This window comes from Heliangelus exortis, chromosome 10 (assembly GCF_036169615.1).
Source record: "Heliangelus exortis chromosome 10, bHelExo1.hap1, whole genome shotgun sequence".
In the NCBI taxonomy this organism is placed as follows: domain Eukaryota; kingdom Metazoa; phylum Chordata; class Aves; order Apodiformes; family Trochilidae; genus Heliangelus; species Heliangelus exortis.
In genome coordinates this window covers 19,491,624-19,517,840 of record NC_092431.1, presented here as the reverse complement: position 1 = coordinate 19,517,840, position 26,217 = coordinate 19,491,624, and the positions used below count along the sequence as shown (strand labels likewise).

General features: G+C 36.3%; 1 long non-coding RNA gene across 1 annotated transcript in view; it reads left to right on the top strand.

Moving 5' to 3' along the window:
• LOC139800246 (uncharacterized) overlaps positions 1-23,796 on the top strand; it is a 97,016-nt gene extending 73,220 nt beyond the window's left edge. The window contains exon 5 of the long non-coding RNA XR_011727677.1: positions 23,698-23,796. This is a non-coding gene — a long non-coding RNA (uncharacterized lncRNA). The remainder of the gene's footprint in view (positions 1-23,697) is intronic.
• Positions 23,797-26,217: the final 2,421 nt, after the last annotated feature.

The window sequence follows — 26,217 nt, the reverse complement described above, 5'->3', positions numbered from 1 at the left end:
AATTTAAAAATTTCCAGACAATGCTTAAAAAAATTCTTTATGCAGGATTCCATTTTCCTGGTTATTCCTTGATGAAAAAAGGAATAAACTGTGTTAGAACTCTTCAATGCACGTTGCAGCTTCAGTAGATGGAGTTGAATAGGTCTCTGTACCTGAATTATCACTGCATCAGTACTGAAATCAGGTTCCTTCTGAAATGAAATTTCATCTTTGTTAACAAAGGGGACTGGCAGAGCTTTTGAGAAGTCAGAACCATTATTATGAAGCCCCTTCCTGTCTGAGCAGCAAACTACTGGAGCCAATTATGACATGACACTGTTTTGTCAATTAATACTTTAAAAAATATTTTAAAATAGCTGCAACTTCAGAATATGATAGATAGTCATTAATATTTTGTCTCCTTGCACTGATATCCTAAAAATGAATGCGTAAGCGACATAAGAAAGGTCTCCTTTAGTATTGCTTTTAAGATATTTCTTTTATCATGGAAGTCCCTACCCCTGAATAATGATTCCACCATGAACCAGCATAGCTTTCATTAATTTAAAAAGTCTAGTTCCAAGTATTGTCAGCTTCTGGGCCACCAGACTGTAGCTTCCCAGGAATATTAAGTAAGAGTGTCTGAAAATGTGCAAGAGTCACACTGCTAGGTCAGTCTTGTACAGTAGAAGATAAGAAAGGAGCAGATTTGTTCAGAGTAAAACCTGAGCTATTGAGGCACGAACAAGATTTTGTACATTAAAAATACAAGTTTTGCAGCAAATGGGAGAGCACCAGGAGGAAGTAGGATCTTCCAGACTACTACTGGAGACAAAGCAGGTTCCTTGCTCAGTATTTGACCTGGTTTTTCTCTTTTTTTGCATCTTGGGTTGCAGTGATAAATATGAAATGAAAATTAGAAGTGACAGATCGTGGCTGACAGCCTTTAAGAAATCTTGCTCATTCACAAGCATTTTGGTGAAGCATTTCAAGCTTCAGCATGAAGTTTTTGTCCCCAAAAAGTGGCAGCATGACATTCCATAAAAATACAGTTAAGTTTATTACCTAGCTACATCTAAGGTTAGATGTCTGGTCAGAGTCAAAGCTTAAAGATCAAACTTGTTTAACCTGCATGGAGCGGATGAAATCATAAACCCAGGATATACACCATCCCTTCATCTGTAAGGTTACATACAGACTTTTCAGAAGTGGTTGAAAACCCTCACCCCAGGTTGTGTGAAAATATAAAAGTGGAACATGGATTAAATAGGTATGTTTCAAGTAAGTTACTGGATATCCTCAGTTCTTTGCTCTCTGGTATTCTTTCCAATGAAATTTAGCACTTTTACCTTCTGACTATTGAAACTCCTCAGAGGAAGCAGCACTTTTGGCAGCCAACAGAAGCCTGAATAGCATGGCATTGCTTCCCTGGGCTGCTAGGTTCTCAGATTAAAAGATGGTTGCTTTTTTTTCTTCTGGGTTGTCTCCAGTTAGAATATACCTGAAAAGTAGTTTGGAACAAAATCCTCAAACAGAGGTCCAGGCTGCAGTCAAGGAAATTACTTTGAAGGGTAGCAGTGTGACTTGAAGGACAGGCACAGACTGAGAGGGCTTCAAAGGACTGGGAAAGGTCACAGTAGGGAGAAGGGGCTTCCAGGTAAAAAAGAGAGAACAGAAGGATGAACTGAGGAGGTGAAGAGGACAATAGCTCTGCAGAATATAATACATAGTGAAAATTGAATCCATAAAAGATGGAAAGCAATGCTGGAATAATACAGATACACTACCTGTGTCCTACAAAGTCTAATGAAAAAGTAAAGGGGAGATTGTTTCAAAAAAGGCTATTTGAAGACAGGGTATAGAGAAAATTTCTGTAGATCATGATCAGAACAGTTAGAAAACATGGTAGGAAAAAATGAAAGAGAAGTCTGTGAAGTAATATAATTGACAAGGTTGACAGCTTCCTTACCAAACTGAGGAAGATAATGAGCATGTAGAGTTACATATTTTTAAATCTGTTGAACAAATGTAATACTTGAGAAGGCAAAACATATTAGTGGCTTATTTGCAATGTCACTTACCATGGAGAATTTTAGAAGGGAAGCTTAAGATTTTCTGATAAACATTGCAGGAAAAATAAAGCAACAGATCTTTGCTGTGTAATAGCATATAACTTATGAAGAAGTTACATGGCTGATTCTTTAGAATTTGTCAAGTTAAGTAGATCAAAATGCTGATCAATACACATACTGAAAAAATGTATTTAAGTGCTTAAACTTTTAAGTGCTCTTAAAATTACTTGCTGACTTCATCTTCTAGGTAATGCCAGAATACAAAGTGAAATTCTTCTTTGAGCCTTCCCAGTCATCAATTTTTGTCTTCCTTTTCCTACTTTATTTCTGTCAATGTCCCTAGAGTACCCTAATTTCAACAAAAAATGTTCTTAATCTCTAGACTCTGAATACTGTGAATCTCAATTATATTGCTGGTGGTGGTTTAGCTTTCTTAGGAGTTATAAATATTTAACAGTGGGTGCCATTAGACTAATTAGTGGTTATAAGCTCTAATCAGTTCACATGTGGACTCTTACAAAATCTTCCTGTTCAATAATTGACACTTAAAATCTGTTAAAAAAATAAAAATCTGTTCTACAAACAGCTTTTTGGTATTGCACTAACTCTCAGCTGGGCCATCTGCCAGTACAACATCAAGATTTGGAGGGCACATCTTCAAATGGCAGAACTTTTTTCTGTAGCTAGCTGAAAGTACAGATATTAAAGCACAGGAACAATATCTACCAGCTATATCTGAAATTTGTGCACTTAATACACTTACTCATCAGCAATTAATACTTTTGAGTATCAGCACAGGCCTATTCAGGCTAATGCAGGCCTATGGCTGAGCATGGGATAAACATTACCTGTGAACTATCCATCTCTTGTTTTGCTGATAGCTGCAGCTATGGTGAAACTTTTTGCTGATAAATAGGATTTTTAGGGATATTGTTAGCTTATGTAGTGAAGCAGCTGTTGGTATGAAAACCTTGATGAAAAGCTAGGACAAAGTTACCAAAATAGGGTGATTTGGTCACTTTGCCAAATAGATGTATCCTGGTAGCCTTTTCTATGTGTTTACACATTTTCAATAGGTTTCCTTGTTTCCACACTGCACATGTGGAAGCCAGCAGGAATTAATCAGTGAAATTAGTGTGTAGGCAGCATAGCATCAGCACTATGCAAGAGTGGCATCTCCCCCTCCTCACCAAGAGACAGCCATCAAAATCTTGTCTGAAACCAATTGCTTTTTTCAAACCTTTCAGGGGTTTTGTTGTTTTGTGTAAACAGAGTAATCTTGTCCTTTTGTGCTGTATTCAATATCTGTGTGACACTTCAAAATACCAGTCAGAAAGTAGTCAGCTGTTTGTTCCTCTGTGTTTGGTTTTTAAAGTTATTGCTGACCTTTTATCACTGAATTGGAGTTGTTCTTTGTGTAGCCTGCTTTACTAAGTCTTGGCACTGTACCTCTGTTTGGTGAGATAAAGCAAGCAAACCAGAATTTTCCCTCTTACGAGTCTGTGAAAAGTCAGCTGGTGGTCTCAGAGGAACCATGTGGAAGAGGTGGAAGATCTACGAGGTTGTAATGGGAAAGCTGGCAGATTGTGGGCAGAAGTGATGGTGATAATCACCTTACAGGCATTCTGGAGGCGTCCAGGAATCCTCTTCAGTTTTACAAGTGACTATTTGATACATAAGTTTACATTGTGTCTTTTAAGAATCCCTGTGCTGTGTCCTGGATTTTTGCCTTTCTTACCCTTGTTCCCTAATAATGCATTTTACTAGGGCAGGAAAACCTTATTAAATCACAGTTGTAAGTGTAATAGTGTGGCTTTCTCAGGTGGCAGTTTCAGTTATTGCTAAATATTTGTGAGATAGGAAGTCATCTGAAGTTTTATGTCAGCTATCCCAGGATTTTCAATCAAAAGGATGAAAACCTTGAGCGTGAGAGTGACTTCTTGGGAAGAGGTTGAAATGGTAGAAGGAACTTCCACATAACATAGGAACAGTTGTAGGCTTCTCCTATTCAGTTAAACCTGACCCTGTTTCAATGTATGCAGTGAAATACAGGCTAGGAAAGTAAACAATACCTGCATCTTCAAGCATCTTTTCAAACTAGCAGACTTCCTTCAGGCTTCCTTATAAAACTAAAAGGTAACAAAAACAACATATACAAAACAAAGAAAAAAGCCTTGAGAATAAATGGATACTTAAATGAAGAAATTACACCCCTCTTTTTCACGTGGGCTTGTCTTTTATACTTTCATACTTTTATTACTTCCATCAGTAATACCAAATTGTGTACTTGTGTACTCATGAAACCCATAGCCCTCAGTGAGCAGTACAAGTCTATTTGACTGACAATAAAAAAAAAAAAAAAGCAACACAATCAAAAACAGTGAAGCTACCACAAGTAAATTGAAGTAAAATCCAAGTCTTCTTTTATCATCAGGACTGATGAGGCATGAAAATAAAGTATCCGTTTTGAGATACAGATCTCATGCTTAGTGTTCAGGACTGACAGATGAAAACATCCTTAACAGATAACAAACAAAAGCATACCTTTGTTTTTTTTTTTCTTTTGACTTGTTATCATGCTGACTAGACTACTTGTCTCCTTCTACTCTCAAGTCAGGACTGAAGTTTAATATAGGTTTTGTATTATTTTATCAAGTATTTTTCCAGATTAATTTCACAAAAAAACCCAAACTCAAAATTGTGACAAAAGCACAGAAGATTAAACCAACAATAACAATTCTGTAGAGATGGCAGAGGGCATTTTTAAAATTATCCTTCTACAAGTAGGCAAGATCAACTCTGAGAGGTAAAGAAAAAAGGGAACAAAGGAAAAAGAAATAGCAAGCATCAATATTACTGAAAGTTACAAATTTCTAAAGCACTAACTTTTTGCTAGGCAACTTAATCCTAGTTTCAAAGCCCTTAAGGAGCTTTAACCACATGGATTTTCAATATCACTCAGGGCTAAGTTACACAGAGAAGTTGTTTCAGGGCCATGTGTTACCAAGCCTCAGCTGCTATGCAGTAATTGCCTTCACTTTGCAAATAATTGTGATTTAGTCTGTAGCAAATGTGTGGCCTTTTGAGAAACTGCAACCCTCAATTAGAACACTGAGGGAACTTCACACATGATGCAGGTAGCAGTGGGCAGTGTCTCTGGTATCCAGTAAATTCTCTCTCTATCTTGTTTCTATATACTAAGTGTGTTTCTAAAGAATTTCTATTCCCAAACTGCAAATAGGTACCAAATAGAACTTACTGAAGCCAGGCTCATAAGTAACTTTAATTACTTTTTGAAAGCACGATTTAAAATTAGAATTATTTATTATAGAAGTTAATTAATGTTTCCTTTTAATCCCATTTTTTTACTGAGTATGTAGGAAAAGAAAGCAAGCCTTATGCAAGAATGCAACTGCTGTGTAGAGTTTTTTCCTTATGGCTTTTAGCTGCAGAGGGATGTTTTTCTTTAGAAACAAAACAAGGTTTTGTAATGATTAATCTAAAGATTAATGGTACAATGTATTTGTTTGATTGTGGAAAATAGTGCTAGTGCTAAATGGAAAGCCCAAGAATCATCAAAAATATTGGGGAACTCAAACCACTGAAATAGGTTGTCCTGTTCTAATACGGTAAATTTATAAACATCTTTTATCGTGTGATTTTTTTAAGCCTTGTTTTTCCATTGTACAGTGGCAATTGCACATAAGAAAATGTTTTAATTGTATTTTTTCTGTTTTAAGTATGATTTTTTTTTTCATCTATTCTACTGCCATTTTCCACGCTCACTCTGATTTGAAGTCTCAGAAATTGCATCAGCAAGCAAACAAAATAAAGAGGTGTGGTGTAATGTTCTTTTTATTTCTAGTAACCTTGAATAATGGTAAAATATATTCCACAAAGGCAGGTAATAACCAAGTACTCAGTGCAAATATCTTACAGTACTCACCGAGCTGCCTGGTCTAGTGGGAGGTGTCCCTGCCAATAGCACAGGGTTGGAACGAGGTGATCTTCAAGGCCTCCCTCAACCCAAACCTTCCTATGATCTTCATCTCTGTACATGAGAAAAAGTCTTTGGAAGTGTGTTTGTCACATTTTTAACCATTTGCTATCAGTCAGGGGAGCAAAACAAGAGCTTTGGATTCCCCTTACCATTTTACTGCCCCAGTTTGAGATGTGGTTTGCCTGGAGTGGGTTCTGCACGTCTCTCCAGCCACAAGGGAAGACTTCAGACAGAATTAAAATTCATCCTCATATAAGCCAGTAAAACAGTATTTAGATCACCTGTTTGTCACGTTTATTTATATAAGGAGCTAGAAAGCCAAAGTATGTCTTTAAATCCCCATTTAAACTCAAACAGAAGGAAGAGGCAGAAGCAGTTTTCTGAGGGGTAGGTTTCAGATGGCTGCTTACCAGCTCCAACCCTACTCACCCTTGCAGTCTCCATCCTTGCCTGACCCGAGCCCTTGTGTCGACTGCAATTAGATTATTTACAGTTAAAAAGCAAAGGCTTTAAATACAGAACTTAATGAGTTCATGTGGTGATACAACAGAGAAGCTGGGATGAACCCATTTGTGTTTTGGGACATGGCTGGGTGGCAGCAATTGATGTCCTGTCTTAGTTGTCATCTGTCTCTGGGTTCAGGCATATGGCTCATGCCTGAGCTAACAGAAGCAGTGTGTTGGAACTTTAAATGACTGCTTGCTGCACACAAGCAGAGGTTATATTCCCCTTTGCATATATTATTATCAGTTGGAATTGGTTCCTATGGTAGCTATAAAACAGCTTTTCACAGTGTAAGCTGGTAAGAATTCTCTGCTCCAGGAACTTACTTCGTGATGCAGTATGGAGCAAAATCATTGTACAAGTCCACTCAGCTGCAGGTTTCCTCACCTTGTGGAGGCCTCACAACCCATCTGCACTGACAACTGCAGACCAACCTTTTGTCAGCTTCAGGTGTGCTGTCCCTGCAAGCCTGAGACACAAGCACAGTCTCTGTCTGTACTCATAGTACTGGACAATATTTGTAACATTGAAAAAAATTTATATTATTCATGGCAACGTAGCTGCTAAGCTTGGATGGAATAAATTTACTCAACATGGTCTCTAGTAACTTCAAAATTTTTGCATTGTGCCCTGTTCTGCTCTGGTTTAGTGAATAAAGTACCTCAGAAGTAGTGCACAATAAAAACACGGTTCACTGAACATTAAGTTTTGCCACACAAAGAAGAATGATTGTTTTGCTGTGGGTTTTTTTGGAATGGGTTTTTATGTCATCTACAATATCCCTACATGGACCAGGCAGGTGCAAGAAAAAGAAAAAAAGCCAATAGTCAGGTAATAATATATAGAAAAATACAGAGCATAACGCTCAAGTGCTTTTCCTCAAAAGATGTAATGAGTAGTGCCAAGAAAATAGTAGTGCCAATAAAGGCATATAAACTTTAGGAGTTCAGTTGTAAAATGGAAATTAGAAAGTAAGTGAAAACTTGAGGAACAATTAACTAATATTGAAAAGAACATTGATAAGTATATGCAAAGCTTGAAGACTTTGGTTCCCTTTCAGAGTTGGAAGTAATTATAGATTTGAAAACATGAAATGATGAAAACATAACAGACAAATACTTGATTTATTTACTCAACTGAAAACAAACATCCTTCCTCAGTCTCTCAGAGAAGAGCAACAACCAGAAAGAGCTACTAATAACCCAAAGTAGATTTAAAACAAAAAACAATAACAAAAATATTTTTTTAACACTCCACAAGCTCTGAAGAAATTTAGAGGTAGAACAGTTTTTGGTTCCTGGATGCAGATCACAGTGACAACCCACCACGGAAAGAGGTCTGGGACTGAATTTTCACAATAGGACCAAACAGCAATAGAGGAAACATACAGAAAGGTTACAATTATTGAAAGTGTAAAATCACTGATGGAAAATGGTTCTTTTCAAAACTCAAATATTAAAGCCTGAATGCATTAAAGAAGAGGAGGAAAAATGGGTTTAATGTCAGAGATAAAAGCAATTCTTGTCAGTTAAGTATGAGGAATAATCTCCCAAGGGGAAATGATGATACTTCTGTCACTTTGCACTTGGGTAATTGGGTTGCATAACATATTCTGAAATGCCACAGTACTGAAGGGAACAATCCTGTACTGTCAGGCCATTAATTTTTTACTCTTAATAAACCTCTTCTGTATTACACTTACGAAGTGTAAAATGTACCCTCTTGATAGCCTGAGCATTTCTGTTATGTGCAGCACTCACACGTATGCAGTGATCAATATGCATAATTTATTAAGCCATGGAGAAAAATGAGCCACAAGTGTTCACAATAAGGGAATTAATCAATAAGTCTCAGCATATGTCATTGTGAAAGGGATGCTGTGTTTGTTGACTTTGAGACCATCCAGGACTTCATTAATTTGATTCTTTCAGAGATCCTATCTGAAGAGCAGAGTCACCTAGATCATTTACTGCATATAATTTAAATTCGCTCAAATGATGGTGACATCGATGATCAGATAATGATGTGCTTACCTTGTTTCAGATGCTTTTATTCATCACTGTGATATATTTCTTTTGGGGCTCAAAATCTGCTCTAAACAGATTTGTTTTCACTAAATGTGATTATGTCAACTTCATAATCATGAAAAGTCCGAATGAAGATTTCTAAGGAACTCTCACATTCTCTTTTTGTTGAATTAACTGCATTTAATCTTTTCACAACTATCTAGCACAGAAGAATAAGAGTTCAGCACTGACTGCTATTATCCAAATTTCTTACTTTTTCTCAAAAGAAAAGGCATTCGTTCCTTGTTTCCAATAGTTAGGGACAACTCAAAGGGGAAAAGAAAAAGTATGCATGTCTGAAGAAGTAAGAACCAGACAAAGATTACAGAACAATTTGTAAGCTATACACGTAACCAAATGGATTTAGGCTTTTTCCTGGCATTAATAACATTTAAGAAAATAAAGTTTACATGTGTAAGACACTGAACTGCTACTTGAACTCTCCATTTAGCTCACGGTTGGACACAGAAAGGTGCATCTGGAGCTATTCCATTATTTAAGTTTGTGTTTTGAAAAGCTTTTTCCTAAATTTATGAATGAATTTTATGAATCATGTAACAATTGAATTTGTACCAAAATTCATTTTCTTTCCCTTTCTTGAGACAAAACCTCCTATACAAAAGGGACATGCACATGTTTTGTGGATGCTTTTGCATCTGTATTTTGAGAGTGTAAATAAATAGTAACTCAGTATGCAACAGGAAGGAAAGGGGATGGAGGATGAAGATCTGTACATTTTTGACCTTAGGTTCTTCCTAGCCATTATTGTTAGTAACTGTGCTTTCTAATAAGCAGTGGAAATCTGAAGATGACATTACTGAAAAGTATAGAACCTCTCTATCTTCTATATGTGTAGGAAAAGGGCTCAAAATAATCTCTGTGTTTACTGTATTTCAATGCACAGATGAATGATTGCTCGACTTGCTTACTGATCATAATTAGAGACTTGAGCAGCTAATTACACAATATATTGAAATCTGTGTATTTCTGCTTCATTAGTCATGCTCTTGCAATAGGAGATGTTTGTGTACATTATATTGGTGGAATACATAACAAAATGAGAATCAAGCTTCTATCAAAGTACAGATTCTAATAATAATAATATAGACAGTAATGTCAGCAAAAGTCATTAATGTAGAAAGCAAGCCATTTTTTTCTATTTGTCAATATCAAGTATAAATACAGTTCCAACTAATTTTAAGAAAAATCACAGAGGATTGTTTAGACTCACAGAATTTTTTGGTTGGAATATACCACATCAGGTCCAGCTTTTAACCCAGAACTGCCATTTCCACCAATAAACCATCTACATTTATTTTAAATTCCCCCAGGGTGATGATCACACTGCTGGGCAGCCTGCTCTAGTGCCTGAGAATCCTTTTGGTGAAGAAATTCTTCCTGCTATCCAATGTAAACCTTGTCATAGAAGGAGATGAGGTTACCCAGCAGGACCTGCCTTTCATAAACCCATGCTGACTGGGCCTGATCACCTTGTCTCATGAAATGAAGCCTTTAAAGAAATCTTGCACTATATTTTATTGTTATTTTTTTTTAATTTAAGGATTATATTTAAGGAATTATGTTATTCCATACTCTCTTCCTCTTGTCATATCTTGCTTGAAACTTTTGTTTTCTGTAGTTATATACAGAATACTCTAGCACTCCCTGCAATGATCTATGATGCTACATTTTATAATAGTGCTCTAGTTTGGATTGAAGTAGCAAAAAAAATGACAGAGGAGAACAGAACAGGTTACATTCTGCTCAGGGTGCCAGCACTCTCTAGTGAGGGATAGGATTGGTCTTAGGCAATGAAATGTTGGCTTGAATGATTTTTATGCACTTTTGAGATTTTCCTGCGAGGAGACTGCCAGACTGTCTGGAGGAGACAACTTAAGGAAGCCTAGGATTTAGGATTGCTTCTTCAAAGAAAAAAAAAAGAGTTTAACTTTTTAGCAATGAGGAAGCCTCATGTCACTGTAAATAGAAAAGCAACAGAATGCTTAACATTTGATGCATGTCATAGACTTGAGACAGGAGCATTTTTCCAGGAACTGAATGGTATCTTAATCTCAGAACTTACATGCTATGTGCTTGTTTTATTTCTTAGTTTCACATCATATTTTGATCAAAATTTGAGTTCAGGCAAAGTGGAGTTGCCCAGCTAAGGACAAAAATGTGTCTGAGTCTCTTCTTTCATGCACAAGAATATTCAGAAACCATCAAAACACTCATCAAGTCACAAATTATAGTATTAAGTAGCATCTTCAACCTACTGATGTGAGCCTAGTTGCTCTCATACTGCATTTTGAGTGATATGAAGGGCATTTCCTGATGTCTTGGGAGCCTTTAGCTATCTGTAAAATTGCACTTGAGAATAGCTTCAAAATCCCAACTTGAAGCTGTGACTCAGGATGACTTCAGCTCTGGCCTTTTAAATCAGTAGGTTCCATTTTAAAATAGTATTTATATATTAAATAAGAATAAAAGTTGTCTTGACTGTGAGTGAAAATATGAGGAATATTAGCAGTGATACATCTTACCAGTCCCTTTTTGCTGCCAAAGACTTATACTTGGCAGGAAAGCAGCATATGCATGTGAAGTTGTCATAGATGTGGTTCTTCAACCAAAGCAAATTATAAATAAATCAAGGATGCAAATAGTTGCAAATGTTTATCACATAATGATAGGAAAAACTGGTTATAGAACACTCACTATAAATTATCTCCTTAGGATTGATGCACTTACCAGGAATGTGAATTGTGAAATGTGACAGTGTAAGTTGCACAAGCACTCATTTTTACTTGTAGTCATCTAATTCTTTAAATGAAGGACTGGGAATCTGTCTGATAGCTTTACAGATAATTAGAAAAGCTGTAAAACACCATACTTCTTAGTGTACTGAGAGAAAAATACATAGCAGACTCCTGTATTAATAGCCTGTGTGTGGAAGCATTATGGCCTAGAAGGGGATCAGAAAATCATCAGGAGGAATGAGAACATAGCTAAAAAATGAAAATTATAAGTGAGGAAGAATCTGTTGAAACCATTTCATTAGTGGGCTCCAATTAACCTTTCCTTATTCCTTCAGTTTATTTGAATTGTGCTGTGTTTTAATTTTATTAACCTGAATAAAGAACACAGAGGGTCAACAGATGTGCACAGAAATTGCTCAAAAGTGTTCAAGACTATCTCTTGGCATTGATAAATGAATCGATATCTGGCCAGATTTTGTGTTCTTTTTTGGGGGGGGAAATGGTAATTAAAAAAAGCTTATTCCTTTTATAAGTAATTATTTGCTTAAAAGGCTTGTGGCCCTTCTAAACCCCATTGCTTTTTGAGTGTCATGCACAATCCTCATTTATCCTTTTGTGTGATCAATAGGTATTAAATGTTCATCCAAATCTACTAGCTGTGTCAGCTTTTAGGTGGCTAATCTTGGCTATGATGTGCTTCTATTTTACCAATTTTAAGAGGACTTTTTGGAATGTTGTGGAGTTGCAAATTCCTTCTGATAAAAGTGCAAAAAGAGTGATGAGTGTAGGAAAAAAATGTTGTCAAGTGCTAGAGCCTTCCATCATGTCACACTCCTCTGTGTGGGGACTTTTAGTTATAAAGCTAAACAAGGCTGTGGCCTGTGTTATAATTCCTCTCTAAACAATCCCTGGTTTTCTCCTCATTTAAGAGCCCAGCACCAGAAAAAGGAGAGCACAAAAAGACTTAGGGATAGTTCAGGCATCACAGCTTCATGCTGGAGTGCAGCAGCTTTTCCCAGAGCAAATGAGTTGAGGTGGTGGCTCTCTTCAAAAACAAGTATTTACAGGGGAGAGCCCTGTAAAGAGCCCTCAACTTTGGCATTCTTTTCATCCCCCTTCTGTAATAACCACTTATCCTGAGACAATGTTTCAGAGCTCATTCCTGCTCCACTGTTTGTGAGAGGTGGAAAGCAGATGTGCAAGTCAGGGTACACTGGGGACTGGAATTCTAGGTAATAGTTGACTGTCCAGAACACTTGGGTAAGTGTCTCTGTGTCCATGTATACTCTTCTTGGGTTGTACCATACACTCTCTCCTGAAAGCTGTGCTATTAAAGTACTTTCTTCTTTTGTAGTCAGAGAAGAAGTTAATGTGAGTAAAGTCATTCTCGAGGATTTTCTCAGAAACAAAGAAGAAATGCCAGAGAAGGAGAGTGCATTTTGCTGCATTTACTCAGTTCCATTTTAAAATACCACTAGTGCTTGGCATTTAGCCATTTGCTAGAGAACACAGATTCCCAGTCTCTCAGAGTCTTAATGATGTACTAGAGATTAGAAGGGAAAGTTATAATTAATTTTGTGTAAAGTCCAAAGGCAAAATGCACTTGAGTTTGGAAATAAAAAAAAAATATTAAAATTGTCCTATTTCAAGTGCTGGCATTCTTCAGAGTGGTGATGGGGACACAGACAGGAAGAGGAGCTAATGAGCTGCTGTTTTCTAATCAAAGCAGAAAAACCTATTGGCAAAATGACAGACTTCCCATTTCAATGTCATTTACAAAATGACAAAAATAGCCCATTGCTTACTCAATGAAGAGAGAATTGCAAAGTTTATTACTAATGAATATTTTTGTTGTCATTTTTCTTAAGAGGTCAAATGTGTATGTTCAGTTTGTTTTATTTTATATAAAAAATATACATCTACCATATTTCTCACATTTTATTGATTGGTCAAAGAAGGCATGGATAGATGCTGTCTTTTTTACAAGCTTTTCCAGTTCAGAATCTCTTCCAGTTCTCCATGTGTGGATATCTGTGTCTTGGTTATCTGTCTGTGTCTTGCCTATCTGTCTTGGTTCATAATAGGTACATAGCATAATTAAGAGTAGAAAGTTTTGTGTAGCAGTGCCAGGTGACTTTCCTAAAGAAACTAGAAAGAAAATGTTGAGAAATACTGATTTGATTCCATATGGAAAAATGTTCTTACAAGGCCATACAATCAAAACCAAACAAGAAAACTCAAAAATTTGAGTGGGGGAAAACATACCATGGAGAAGAATGACACAGTAACAGAAAAACATAGAAATGAAGGCTTATTAACCTAGGAAGAATTGAGGAAATGCCATAAAAAAGAAATACATTGGATAGTTTTGGGAAACTGCAAAGTAACCTTGGCTGCCAGATCTACTTCAAGGTTAAGCCGTTCTCCAATAAATCCTCATATTTAGCATTATTTTTTTTAAAATGTCATCTGCCTCTTTATTTCATAAGGTAGTATTCAGTTAAGCAAGACTGATGAGTAAAACAAAGAGAAAATCCTGGGAAAGAGCATCTCTTAAGGCTCTTTGAATATTTAACCATGTGGAATGGCCTTCACTTAGTAATATTTTATAAAGAAAACAATAAGCTTGTGTTTTAATTTTGCTGTGATTTTTACTCAAACTTAGCAATGGTGTCCACTATAAATCATGCTTTGGTAGCATTTTCAAGAAAAGAGAGAGCCCTGGAAGATTTGACATTAAATTTGTGTATATTTCAAATATTTCAGGGATATTTTTCTTCATCCATATGAAAGGATCAGGTCCTCTATCTTTCATGAGTCAGGTTTTTTGAAGCATCCTCTCCCCTTCACCTTTTCCCAAACTATAACTAATCAGGTTCCCCTATATCACATGACACATACAATTATCTTTATCCACTTCTTTAAGATTTTGACCTATCTTCAAAAAGCAGTTGTTGCCAGTGGTTTCTAGTGTTGCCTTTTCTAATTCAAATATTTTCTTTTTTCTCCGAGACTAAGGCTTGATGCTCAGATTTCTCTGCTTCAGCTCTCCCTGATATCTGTTTGGTTTTTTTTTCTGCAGCTGACCCTGACTTCTCTTTTAGTGCCTTCTTTTTCCTTTGCTATAGCAGCTGTGTAGGAGACTGAAGTAATCACACACTCAGTAAGGAATCACTGCCATATGAATTTCACCCTCACTCTGACTACTAACCTGTAAGAATTATGTTTCATATCCCTAAGAATTAGGTTTCAAATAGCTCTATTTTTTTCTTCTTTTAAAGATGGTGAGAACTATCTAGACAAAGTATGTGAAATTAGAGAACCTGCACTTCTGTCTTGGCTCATGCATTACTCCAGTAAATCAGTGTTAAAGTGTAACTGAAAGGATGGTTTGTCTCCTTACAGGTCACTTTGGTTCAGTTGAAGTCTTAGGACTTGGAGATGTAATAGTTTAGATGCAGGCTGAGATTTCATAACTTTAGAGCTTTTGGAGTTTTGCTCTTGTTTGTTCATGCCCAGACTTAAGCAGCTGAAAGATTCAAGGCTACAGATTAAGCCTTACATTGCCATATGTAATGTGTTACATTGCCATATATTTTAAGCTTTTTATTTCTTTCTAGCCAAATTTGTTTTCTGAAATGAAACCTCATTTTGCTTTCTGATTGCTCCTCTGATTTGCTCTGCTAAACTTCACTTGGGTATTTTAGTTTTACTGCTATGTAGTAATTTTTTTCCCAATGGACAGCTGTCTGAGAAGGAACTAGAAACCTAGTCAGGTTTTTTTGTCTCAGAAAAAGTAAGTATATCTGAATGATTTTTGGAATTGCAATTTAGTTTCAAAGAACACAAAAGGTATAGGGTGGGAGTAAAACAACTATCTGCACTGTATTCATGTTTAATAAGAATTTAGTCTTTTATTCATTGGGTAAAAGAATTCAGACTGCATATTTTGGAAGCCTTCATCTTTGTTTCAAAGGTAGATTTACCTTTTACTTATATCTTATGTCTAAAGTATTAAGCAGAGGAGCAAATAGTCATAGACTGAAGATATATCCATTTCATATATGTGGCTTTTTATTTTACACAGAAGGAAATGGCTTTTTGCTCTTGTATTTGCCTAGACAATTTTATAACAGAGATCAGAGGTGCCTTTCAAATACATTTTCATGTGTTTACTGTTTGTATGAAAGGAGTAGCCAGCTTTTGGGTGGCTAAATGCCTGAGAAGTGCAAGAACACTGTTACCTTCTATGTCTTGCACTGTCAACTAATTGTGCTGTCATGTACTTCATGGATCCTAAATATTCAGGAGGTCTGCTACGTTGCAGATTACACCACTGAATTTTAACACTGAAAAAACATGAAAAAAGCATGAAAAAAAAAACCACAACTCCTTGCACTGTTGCACATAGCAGTGTTTGTTTTCTTTAAAGGAAATAAGTATAAAAATACATGTTTGTTCCTGATGAATGGACACCTTTTCCATAATAATTTATTAAGTCTTTGTTTTAGGGAGAGAACTCCACTAGCAGCTACTCTGTAGTGATTTTCCAGAAAAAGGCCAGTGATTAAGTAAGGGTCCTACTTATTTTAAATAGCTCCTTTCAGTAGAATGAGGAATAATATATGACAGCAAGGATAAACCATGTGTATTGTACATGAAATTCATGTACTATTTAATTCAATCAATAAAGTAATTCATAACTGAATAAGATCCAGTTTGTTGTGGGCAATGCAGAAAAAGAATACAGCATAAACACCAAATAGCAGAAGCTTAACTACTCTTTGTCATATTAGTTTAATGAAGAATAATGCTAAACAGGTTTTTAGATCTGAGTTGTGGAAATGTAAATCATAGAATGATGACAATACATGCAGAATACTGCAGCACAAAAAGCAATGTGTTTATAGTATTTGAAATGAAGGATTTGAATTCTTTATTTCTTTTTATTCCTCCTTCATTCATTTTGACTTTTTGTGCAGTGTTCTCCAGTGTTGTGCTGACTTCTATACCTTGTAGGAGCCCTGCCTGATAAGAGAACATGTGTCACTGAGAATCATGTTGTTATAGTAGATGAAACACTAATTTATTTATTTTTAGTTTTAGTTTATTCTAGTGTAGGGAACCTGGAAAAAAATGGTCTAGGTCCTACTCCTTCTTCTGTGCTTGTACTAGGGGGGCAGGCAGGTGAAGGGTTTTATGCAACATCCAGGATAAACTACCATTACAAAAAAAGTGAAGACAGGTTAACTGCCTGGAACAATGGAAAACAGCAGAGCTGTAGCAGCATATTTGAGAGGGAATATTTAATTAAATTCCACCTTCATGGAGAAACCCTTGATAGCAGTTATACTTCTAAAAGACTATCGAACATGGTGATGTATAATGTAGGTGAACTTCAAAGGCAGCACAGACTGTACAGGTGTTTCCAGGAGGACAGTTTGACCATATAATCTCCTGGATGTGTTTCCTTTAGTTAAAGAGAAGATGAATAATACATTAAGTTACTCATACACACAATAACTTGGGAAAACTCTCAATTAATATTGGGTTCTTCTACTTCACTGTATTTTGAAATATTTGACAAATTTTTTGCTAACGTTCATTAATTTTGTTCTTTTATGTGGTGTTCTTTTCTGCACCCTGTATAAATGGTTAAGATTACAACGTACATATATTTTGGTTCACATGAACTAATTTGTCAATTTGATAGCTTGTTCATTGAGTTCTGCTACACAGGACCTCAGATTGTTTCCAGAGTGAGTCCTGCTTTAGAAAATGCATTAGGAAACCAATCTCTTTTTCACTCTCTCTCAGTTTAAGAAAGAAACAAGAGATTGATTTCCAGATCTGTTCTTTATCTCCATCTCTCTCTCTCACATATAAATAGATACATATAGACATAGAGATGGATGTATATATTCATACGTGTTTATGTATGCATCTGTAAATAACTCAACTGTCATTGGCTTCTTTTGTATACTTCTAGTAAGCCCTTTCTAAAACCAGATCCATTTCATGTCCTTAAAGACCTCCTAAGTGATCTGCAGGGATTTGTCTTCTCTCTGGCACAGGCACAGTGTGAGCTTCCCTTTCCTTTACTTGACCTCCATCAATACCATCCCTACCTGAGAGAGCTAATAATTTCTCACTTGGCCTTGGACCTAGTGGTTTCATTTCTTTCTGAATTTCTGTGAATCTTTATTCAATGTTGTGTTATTTTGTATATAATTGAAGTGACAGTACATTTGGACCCTGAGTACTGAGGAAGGTAAAGATGTAGTCCTGTGTAAATGGTGGAAATTCTATTTTTTCTCTGAAATGTTAACTCCAATTATTTTCTTAAACAGATGAGCAGAATAAAAGAATTTTGATTCCACAGTGATACACAAAACATATTTTAGAGGGGTTACAAGAGGTCTAAATGTCAGAAGCTGCTCTTTTTTCTGCAGTCTTGCAGATGAGACTTCAGCTCCTCTGGGACATTCTGCTTCTGTCACTGTGCAACAAAACCCTGTGAGTGTTTGAACAGGAAGTCTTTTGGGTTTGTTTTTCCTTTTCCAAAGATCCATTTGCTGTGAGTTTGTCCCCTCTAGGAATATAACTTGATGCTGTATTCTTAAAGGAAAGTGGTCATTGCTATGGATTGTTTAATAATCACTGCTAAGTAGAAAACAAATAATAGTAATAGAAAATCTGATTTGTGTCACACGTGACACAGAAGCATTAGTCAAAGTAATTGTACAACTTCATTGCAAAATGCATTCATCATCCCTTGCTACTACACAATTACAAGATACCTACACATGGATAAAACAATAACATTTGCTTGTGGTGTTCCAAAATGCAAGATGTTAATAATTTAACTTTCTTTATGAGAAAAAATAGAATAATTAAATAGCTAAGTAGACTTACTCAAATTCTGACTGAAACAGAAGTATATGAGCTTCAAATTAGGTCCCAAGGTACATAGCTATCCAAACCATAAAATATGAAAACCAAGTTTTTGATCAAAAGTGAGCCTTCTTTCCCCCCCCCTCCCTAAATTGCACCATATAATTGCATAGGAAATTAAAACTCTTTTCACAGGTTTAATAATAGATGAGATTTAGGCTTTGAAATAATTGTTTTTATTGAGCTTTGCCATTCTCTAGCACAGCATGCAAGCTGTGGCTCACAACTTGCACCTCTGTCAGCTCAGAGATGTATTAGCAAAAACAATATGGGTTTTCATTTGGAGACCCCAGGAAGCAAGCAGGTGCCAAAAGCACAAGTCAGTCTCCTCACCTCTTTTTTTCTTTATTTTTTCTCTTGTTTTGAGTCACTTGAATCTATCTGGAAAAAGGGCTTTGTAGAGCTCTACTTCACAGGCAGCAAGCTCCCTAGCTGTTGCAGCTGCAGATCAGTGTCTTCTGGAAGCTCCTGTTTTTACACCCAACAGTTTATTCTGCTTTTCTTGCCAAAGGCACCATTTTTAAATTCTGAGTATCCTGACAAGGGACTGAGTGAACTTAATGATGTTTGAACACAAAATGCAACTTCAAGCAGAAAATGTAACTTTTTATTCTAAAGTTTTATAGAAAAAGAATAGACGGTATAGGATGAGTGTCACATACTTTTTGGGAAGGAATTCTCAAAATTCCTGATTTCTGTTTCAGAAACAGTGACATTTGAAGGTGTTAAACTTGTGTCTTTGTTATGTTTTGCTTTGCTTTTATTTTCTGGGTTGCAAATAGAGCTTCTGGAAAGAGGATGTTATTTTAGAAGCAGAGAAAATAAAACTGGGAACACCTTGTGAGCAGAAAGCAGAGATTGGGCTGGCAGAAGTAAACCTCAGCAGTTTAAACGAAGTTTGCATATTTCCAGGCAAAGGAATGGGTTTGCTTTTGCTTTGCTTTTTCATTGTCCCTTGCCTGTCAGAGTGTCTGGGCGATGCTCTTAGCCATGAGGTTTGGTTTTAGGTAATCCTTCAGGGAGCAGCAAGTTGGACTTGATAGTCCTTATGAGTCCTCTCCAACCTGAGCTACTCTGTGATTGATTGTTGGACTCGACTTCATGTTATTTTTTCTCTATGGTTGTTTGAGGTGTTTCTCAGTAGATATCTGTTTTTCTTGCCTTTTTAGTAAGGGTGCAGGATAGAAAACAAAGAGCTGGGTTTTTTTTTAAAGTCAACAACATTGTGTTTGTTTTATGATAACTGTAAATCCATAGCTTTCTGTACCCTTATCTCTTTTTTTATAAGACTCCAGTGGTATCATACACAAGGCAGCAAACAGATTTGTATCTTTCAGATGTTGATCCTACTCTGTAAATTCCTGACAACCTCATGTCTCATTTACTGTGACAAGAATTGGGGATGGCCACTACCAGAAAGAGCTCAGCATCCAGGCTGATGGTTTTGCAGTGGACAATAGTAATGTGATAAATTGGGCAGGGAAATACCATGATGCAGAAGAAATGCTCAGAAAATAATCATACCATATAGGAACATGTCACACAGTGTCATGTTTTGATTATACCTTGTATCAAGGATATACAGTTACAGAGGTTAGCCAATAATTGGTCAGTGTTTCCATAAGGAAATTAAAAATTTGTTGTAGCACCCAAAAGGTGTTACCAGGAGCTTGCATCATTTATATGTCTGTAACATGATTGTTACATGCTTGTAACCTCATGTGTACCTGTATTAATATTTTTTAAAAACTCGTAAATTCACTTTGAGACATACTCAGTATTTATTTAATATCTGTAAGTGTGCTGGGGTGAAAACAGAGCTGATACTTTCTAGGAATAGCATGGACAGTTCTTAATACAGTAAAAATAGCTATGTGTGACAATTTTGTGATGACTGCAGGAAATATATATATATATATAAAATGTGTGTATATGTATATCCTTGTATGTTGTCAGGCAAAGAAGAAAAGACAGTTACTAGAAAGCTCTGATGGGGAGGAGAGGTGGCAGTTTGTGCCACCAAGGATTTGTGACTTTTCAAATCTAAGAGAAAGTTAACTTTGAAGAAGAGCTGCAGAAAAACACCATGTAAATAAATTAGCATGCTGGTTTTGATTTAGTATTTTTAAGTGGTTTTCTTTTGATATTGATGCTTACTTTCAAGAAAGCTGTTTCTTTTCTAATCCCTGCTGTCATTGTTTCCAAAAGGTAGGCAGAGGAAGTCTGAATTTAGTTTATGCTTTGTGTTAATGCTATAATCTAGAGGCATAGCACAGGGGAAAAGGAATTGTGTGAATCTAGTGCAAGGTTATTAATGCATGACTATCTGGAAAAATGGGTGAAGGGACCCACACATAGTTAGGGTGAGTTAAATAAACTAATGTAGAGTGCTGATTTTTAGTGCCACATACTGCCAAGTTTTAGCAGGCCAACAGTTCTTTCCTATCCAGAGACAACATGTCTCAAAAAAACCTTATTTTTATCTTACTAAAGTGGGACATGGTAAAATTTTATTTCAGTACAGTCTTATCTACATTCAGACAGAGCTCCAAGAATTTCTTCATGCTGTGTTAGTGTGTTTCAGTACTTTTTAATAGCATCTTAATAAATATACAGCCCAGAATGACTTTTCAAGAACCGTAACATTAATAATTTGTAAGCTTAAATTGTAAAAGAGAATATGTGAAGTAGGGTGTATTTGATTTTTCAACACAGACCTCTGAAAATACGCTGGTGTCTTGTGTGTCTCCAGGACAATAGGCAGAAAAGCACAGGGATTTCTTCCATCCAAGAAGTCACAAAGCAATTGATAAGGTTTTTCAGGATTTTCTGTGGACTCTGAGAATGCTGTAGATACATAGATAGTCAGGGCTGACACAGCTCTGTAAGTACCCAGCATCAGTTCAGTGGTGTGTCTGTTCTCAGGGTACAGAAATGTCAACCTAGCCAAGGAGTTTGTGAGGAGGTTGAGGTCAGCTGCAGTTACCTGCACCCAGTGGCTGATGGGGGGGTAGTTACTTCCCAGGCAGATTTCTGCTTTGAGAATTTGAGGCCCAATCTTACCTATATATAAATACACATCCATATAAATATATAGACATCTAACTGTCTATATGTATAATTTTTTTAACTCTTCTGACTGCACATCTTTTGCAGAGTATTCTGTATTCCAAGCTGTGTGCACCATACATAGACTTATGATTGAAATTTGAATTATTACACAAATGAGTCATTATGTTAATGACCTTCTCTTCCTCTCTGCAGCCAGTACATGGATCACAACATCAAATCAATGTTTGGACACATTCTATTGTTTTGTAAGCAATTTCTTTCGCATGGTTTTTGTCAATTAAGGTAGATACAGATATTTTTTTTCATTCCTATTTGATTCAAACAATGATCATGCAAATGGATCAAAGTGTTCCTTCACTCATTAAGAGACAGTAAATCATGAAAAGACCAGGGCTTTTATGTCCCAGCTGACTCAGACATCTTGACTTATCTTCATATTGATATCTGAGATGCTGTTATACCATGTTACATGACAGGTAACAGCACAGGCTCATAACTAAACTCATAAACATCACCAAGGTCTGGTGACAGAAATGTTGGGCCATGTAATAACAGAAGCTCAGAGCTGCCTGGGAGGTACCTATATTTTTGTAGAAGGTTTCTACTCAGAAATTGGATGAGAGCATTTCCTTACAATTGTGATTTTACAGCCAGGTGCAGACTGAATTATGAGTAACCATAATTTAATACAATTGGTGCTGTGAATAGATCAAATTGGAGACTGGGAGACAGGGCATAAATTGCACAATGACAGTAGGCAGCCATAAAATTCTTTTATATGTAACCATGGCTTCACATAAATCTTGAAAAGTCTAGAGTTTGTCCATCAGTGGTGCTGGGAATCATTCAAAAGTTGTGGTTTTAATGGAAGAATCAACTGACAAAAAAGTACAGTGTTTTGCAGAAAGCTGGATGAATCTTTCCTTGGGCTGGGGTGTTGCAGGTGTTTCAGGTGCTGATGGAATCATTTTTGTAGATACCATTCTGGCTGATACGTTGGCTGTGAAAAGGTGTTCAGTTTTAAGTTACACATTTTGCTGTAGAAATTCTGATCTGCCAAGTATAGAAATGGCACTTGTGGGGAGTTTTGTGCCTTAAGGCAATCAGGCAGGAGTAATTAGCTGAGCAGCTGTGGGAATAAGTATTCTATTGCACTGCACAATAGGCTATTTTTTTTTTTTCCAATCAAAGGTTTGAGTGTTTTAGTAGAGGTGTATACATCTGGTACCAGTGTATTCATACAAAGGAACGGAGTAACTTGAGTATCAATATATATTCATTTTAAAAGATTAAAAAAGATCTTAAAAATCAGAGGAGGGAAAGTCTGCATTGTTGGTCTATGCGTTGTTGATTAATTGTTGCCACTAGAAACAGACTTTAGAGTTAGCTGGATTTCCAGATGAAGCTTCATCTTTTTTTTCTCTATGAAATTAACGTATTTATTCATTCATTTATTTCCTTTGTTTTCTTAGCAAAGCAGTGTCTGTGTAGATAGGGCAGATGCTTCACCTTGTGCTAATTTTTTTTAATTTTTTTTTAATGGCCATTCACCTCTTTTCCTTTTTCTTGTGGGAGGATATGTTTTGATAGCCATCAAATGATTATTCTACAACTGTAAGATATGCTGTGCCATTGTCAGCAGCTGCCTAATGCTGTTTACAGTGCTATTTCCAAAAACATAGGTGGGCAGAGGCAAAGGGCTAGCTGCCTATTTCCCAGTTAGGCAGATGCTGCTGATTCAGACAAGGTCTAAAGTGCTGGCCTCATCCCACATATTATTTTAATATGATCCTGACAAAATGAATATGGTCCTATACTTATTTTGTACCTGTTTCCCTGGAGACAATCTGTGTGAGCTGGCTAAATTTTTAAATAAATAAAAAGTCATAATTAATGGGGCTGACTGATGTTAGCCTGGCTGCCACATGTGCCATTCCTCTGAAGTGACAATTTGCAGTTCTTACAGACTGTGAATGTTTGGTTTGGGGGCTGTAAAAGTGAGACTGTATACTGTAAATCATTTATAGCCCCATGGCCATGATTATTTACTGAGGATCTGAACTCAGCGAGGAGGTATTGCAACGTGGTTGTAACTACACAGACAGCAATAGATTTTAAAAGGAGAAATTTTTTTTAGGATAAATACTGCAAAGTTTGTTATTATTCATATATGCCTGGTAGCTGCTGCTACTGTACTAGCATTACAATTATTACTGCATTGCAATACAAATAAAAGAATGGTTTGGAATTTAATTCTCTTGTAGTCTATAACACCTGGTTATTTATACTGACAGGTGCCAAGAGATGATGTGACTGATTCTCCTTCCATGTGTACCCATTTATATCAGGCATCCACCAGAGAGAGCAGCTACCATGGTATGGATCTGGTAAGTGTGGGAAGAGGGAAGGCAAGCAAATAGTGATTAAACATCTGTTTTGTAATGTTGCAGGTAGCTCTATCATCCAAATGAAATTTGGGTTAAATTTAGTTAAATTTTTTTGTGATAGCTGGATGACATAGGTAGTTTGTGTGTGGGAATCACCTCAGCTAATGCATTCATTTTTAACTAATATTTAAATCACAGTATTGCTAATTCCTCTCATTTTAAAATTAAAAAGTAAATATTTAAGAGAAGCTTAAGAGAAGAGTCCCCAAGGGATTTGTTTGTGAAACTAGGAAGTCTTATGTATTTACATAGTGTTGTTTTGAGGTTTTTTTGTTTGCTTCCTTTGCATGCTTTTGCTTCCTTTGCATGCTTCCATATTTTGTGTTTAATATTGCTGTGATTAGATAGACAGAAGAATGTCTCAACTCTCAGCTTGGGCAGTCTGCCACTTTCCTTTCCTGCCCTTTAGAAGCCTCAGCCCTCACTGCCAGGGTTTGGAGTGTCTGTGTCCCTGCTGTGATGGAGCCTGTGGCTTTACATGTGGTAAAAACTTCTGGAAAATAGGTGTTATAATGAGAGGGGTTTCTGTCAGGCTGTCTTTTCATGGAACTAACTATGCACACATTTACACATACAAAAGCTCAGGTAGATGTACAGCACTTACAGTGAATGATGTACTCAGTGATTAAGACACTTGCACTGCCTAACTTTAGTTACAACAGCCTGGGGTGTTTTTATAATCAACTAGGGGAGAACAGACATGAGACTACACCTGTTCATATCTGAACTTAACTTCAATCTCTTAGAAATAAGGCTCTTATTCTTTGTTTGCTGACTATAAAGAGTAAAAAAGTGATGTGTCTTCATCAGTAACCCTCCTGTGTGCCACTGTTCCACACGTGCAGAGCGGAGCTGTACCCCGTGCAGCCATACCACAAATTAAAACATGTTTACAACTGTTCTGTGTTTTGCCTGTGATGAAATAAATGAACAGGAAGGGATACCCATAATATAAAATTTAACTCTGTTGTTAGAAAAGCAGAGAAGACTTGTTACTGGCTTCATTGGCAGTCTTGTCTGTACTGAAGACTGTGCCTTAGGACACAATTACAGATTTCCATTCCACTCCAGTTTTATGAATTAAACAAAGCAGAGCAGGAGCAGAAACAAACAGAAAATCTCGACAGACTGATGAACCAAGTGTGTAGAGTTGTAAATCACTGAGGACAGGATGGTAACTTACTGTGCACAATCTATTATTTTTACATTTAAAGTGATTTTTTTTCACTCCTCACTTCTTTTCTGTAATGCACATTTATCACCAGGTAGAAGAAAAAGCAATCAAGCTTTATTTCATAGCATTTGTTGGAAACATGTTAATTTATAGTGAAAGCAGAGATTCTATTCCATCTAGAGTGGCTGCTGATTCATCAAATCTTCATCATTAGGCAGACAACTCAAACAACGTTATTCTTCAATTAGAAGTGAATCAATTTTTTTTAACATGGTAGCAGGTAGGAAGGTTTCTGTGGGGGAACACTTGCTGAGCTAGGAAGCTAGATCAACTGCACATAATACCAACATTGTAACTAGAAATCTGTTATAAATGTACCTTTTGCAATACCCTCAATACACAAATAAGGCACAATTCATTATATATTTAAAAAAAAAAAAAAAATTTCGTAATATACTATGTCCATTAGCCATAATCAGACTCTTTGTTCCTTTCATATAATTTAAGTATAAACACAATAAGAAATCATATATGCAGAGCTCTGTTTTTCATAGTAGAGTTATAGCTGATATCAATATCTCTGGAACTTTTTTCCAGGTTACTGTGGTAATATACTTCAGTTTTGTTGTTTTGGTTGTTATTATTTTAAACAAATTGAATTCTAAAAATATTTTAAAACTTAAAAAAACTTTTTCCTTGCAGTTCATCTTGTGTCTCTGGTGATGTACTGATTCCCTGGCTGTCTGTACTAATTCTTCTTCTTGCTTCCAGATTCTGTGAGTGTAAAATCTTAGCATTTACTCGGCCTTTGTCTTTGAACCATTGCAAAACAAAATGCTGAGCTGAACAAGATTGTTTTGCCTCTGCTTTTTGTGCCAGGCTGTGGAAAACCTTGATACTTTATTCTTTAAACAGAAAATAATAAATCAGTCAAACAAAATATACAGATAGTTTACTCATAAAAGTTCACAATACAACTTTACTGGAGAGTAAAAATCATGGACCCAACAGAGATACCTGTTTTATTACATGTGATAATTTCTCCTCTCCCTCCCAAACTATCATGTCAGGTACTACCTGCAATAAATCTCTTATCCTTTACTGAAAGGGAAAACTGTTACATCACCTTTTCCCACTATTTTTTTCTGCTCCAATAGCCCCAACCACCTTTCCTCTTAGGTATATCCCAATTA